The following is a 3,143-nucleotide window of genomic DNA, read 5'->3' as shown; positions in this document are numbered from 1 at the left end:
CATGCCCTGTAAAAGAAATCTTTGCCTATCTTGGAGTCAAAGTTTTTCTCCTAGGTTTTCCTGTAGAAATTGGATAGTTGTAGCTTACTCATTTAGGTCTATCGTCCATTTTGTGTTACATTTTGCATATGGTGTTACGTAAAGATCTTCCCTCCCCCCCCCCCACACTGATACCCAGAGGAACCATTACCACTGTTTGAAATGGCTTTCCTTTCACCATCGAATTGTCTTGGCACTTTTGTCAAAAACCAACTGACCGTACGTGGTCAACATTTTTGCGGAGTTATTCTGTTCCATTGATCTATATGTCCATATTTTTATCAATACCACACTGTCTTGATTCTTAGAGATTCATTCCTAATCAGGTAATGGAAAACTTATTCTTTTTCAAAATTGTTTTGGCTACACTAGGTCATTTTCATTTGTGTATAAAATTTTAAAATGAGCATACCAGTTTCTTCAAAGAGATTTTATTTGGATTTTGGTGAATCTATAGGTCAACTTGAGGAGAATTGTAGCTTGATTTTTCTTGTTAGTAGACTGAATTTTCAGAGAAATTTTAATTTTACAGAACATCATTGACTCTTCCAATCCATAAACATATACCTCCTTATTTATGTCTTCTTTAACTTTTCTCATTGACATTCTGAAATTTTTACTGAAGAAGGATTTTGCATCTGGGGTTAAATTTATTCTTAAGTATTTTAAGTTTTTGGCACAATCATAAATGGAATGGAATCTTTATTTCCTTTTCCTATTATTTGTAGCTAGTAGAAAATATACAGTTGATTTATTTTAGTTTTTTTTGAGGTACAATTGGTATAAAATAAATTACACATACGTAAGGTGTAAAATTTAATGGTTATGACATTTGTATACAAGTATGAAATAATTATGAAATAATCAGCACAAAAAGATAATGCACATATCAATCACCCCCTAAAGTTTTATGGTGTTCTTTTGTAATCTACCTCCTATTATCACTATCATTAACTGATCTACTTTTGGTCATTATATATTAGTTTGCATTTTCTAGGATGTTATATAAATTTAATAATAGGATATGCACTTTTTTATCAGCGCTCTTTCAAATAGAATATTTTGAGATTCAACATTGTTGTTTTATGTATGAATAGTTTAATTATTTTTATACCAGACTATATTGTATTATATGGATATGTCATAAGTTATTTATCCATTCTCTTGTTGAGAGAGGTTAGGGTAGTTTCCAGGGTTTTTATAGCTGCTATAAACATTTCCAGGCAAGTCTTTGTGTAGATGTATGCTTTCATTTCTTTTGAGTAATTATGAAGAAACAAAATGGTCTGGTTGGTTGTAGGGTAGGTATATGTTTACCTTTATGAGAAGCTTCCCAGTTTTTTTCCAAAGTGCTCAAGGGTACCAATCAGCTGTGTATGCAACTTCCATTTGCTTCACATCCTTGCCACCACTTGGAATGGTCAATCTTTTTAATTTGTTATTTTTAATTTCAACTGTTCTAATGTATGTATACTGTTATCTCAGGGTATTTTAATTTGAATTTACATAGTGATTAATGATTGCTAATATCTTTGCATGTGCTTACTTGGCAGTTCTACATCTCCTTTTGTGAAGTGCCTCTTCAAAACATTTGCCAGTTTGTTTATGGGGTTGTCTTCTTGTTAATGAGTTTTAAGAGTAGATACGAGTCTGTTTCAGATATATGTTTTACCCATATTTCACCTCATTTTGTAAACTTGATTTTTCTTATTAGTAGACTGAATTTTCAGAAAAATTTTAATTTTACAGAAAAAATGGAGCAGATAGTACTGACAATTCCCATATATGCCGTCTCCATTGCACACAATGCCTTGTTATCAACATATTGTATTATTGTGGTATGTTCATTACAATTGATGAAGCAATATTCATACATTATCTTAAACTACAGTCCATTGTTTACATTAGGACTGTCTTCTTATTGTGTAATTTTATGAATTTTAACAAATGTGTAAAATCATGTATCTACCATTACAATATAATACAGAATTGTTTCAGCTCCTGAAAATACCCTGTGCTTCACCTGTTCGTCCTCTCCCTCACTCCCTCCATGTCTGAGAAATGCTGGTGTTTTTACTGTCTCTGTAGTATTGCCCTTTGCACAATATCACATATTTGAGATCATATAGTATATAGCCTTTTCAGATGAGCTTCTTTCACTTAGCAATAGGCATTTATGGTTTCTCCATGTCTTTTCATGGCTCGATGGATCATTTTTTTAAATCTCTGAATAATGTTCTATAGTATAGTTGTGTCACAATTTGTTTATCCATTCGTGTGTTGAGGCTGTCTTGGTTGCTTTCACTTTTTGGCAATTATGAATAAGTCTGCTTTAAACATTTGTGTGCAGGTTTTTGTATTAACATAAATTTTCAGGTCATTGGGTTAAATACCTAAGAGTGTGATTGTTGGATTATATGGAAAGCTATGTTTAGCTTTGCAAGAAACTTCCAAACTGCCTTGCAAAGTATCATTTTGCATTCCTACCTGGAATAAATGAGATTTCCTATTACTCCTCATCCTCACCTGCATTTGGTATTATTTTTTTTTTTAATTTTTGTCCATTCTAATAGGTATGTTTTGCTATCTGCCTTAGTCGTCTAGGGCTGCTATATCAGAAATAACCACAAGAGGATAGATTTAACAAACGGAATTTTATTCTCTCAAGTTGAGGAGGCTAGAAGTCCAAATTCAAGGTGCCAGCTCTAGAGGAAGTCTTCCTCTTTCTTGCAGCTATGGGAAAATTCCTTGTCTTCAATCTTCCCCTCTTCTAGGAGCTTCTAGCACAGGGACCTCGAGTCCAAAGGACACACTTTCCTCCTGGTTCTCCATTCTTGGTGGCATGATGTCCCCCTGTCTCTCTGCTTGCCTCTCTCTTTTATATCTCAAAAGAGATTGACTCAAAACATAACTTAATCTTGTAGATTGAGTCCTGCTCATTAACATAACTGCCTCTAATCCTGCCTCATTAACATCATAGAGGTAGGATTTACAAAGCATAGGAAAATCACATCAGATGACAAAATGGTGGACAGTCACACAATACTGGGAATCATGCCCTAGCCGAGTTCACACACATTTTTGGGGAACACAATTCAATCCAT

The sequence above is a fragment of the Elephas maximus genome, chromosome X, assembly GCF_024166365.1.
Source record: "Elephas maximus indicus isolate mEleMax1 chromosome X, mEleMax1 primary haplotype, whole genome shotgun sequence".
NCBI lineage: Eukaryota > Metazoa > Chordata > Mammalia > Proboscidea > Elephantidae > Elephas > Elephas maximus.
The sequence above is the reverse complement of the archived record's forward strand: the minus strand, read 5'-3'. Positions refer to the sequence as shown.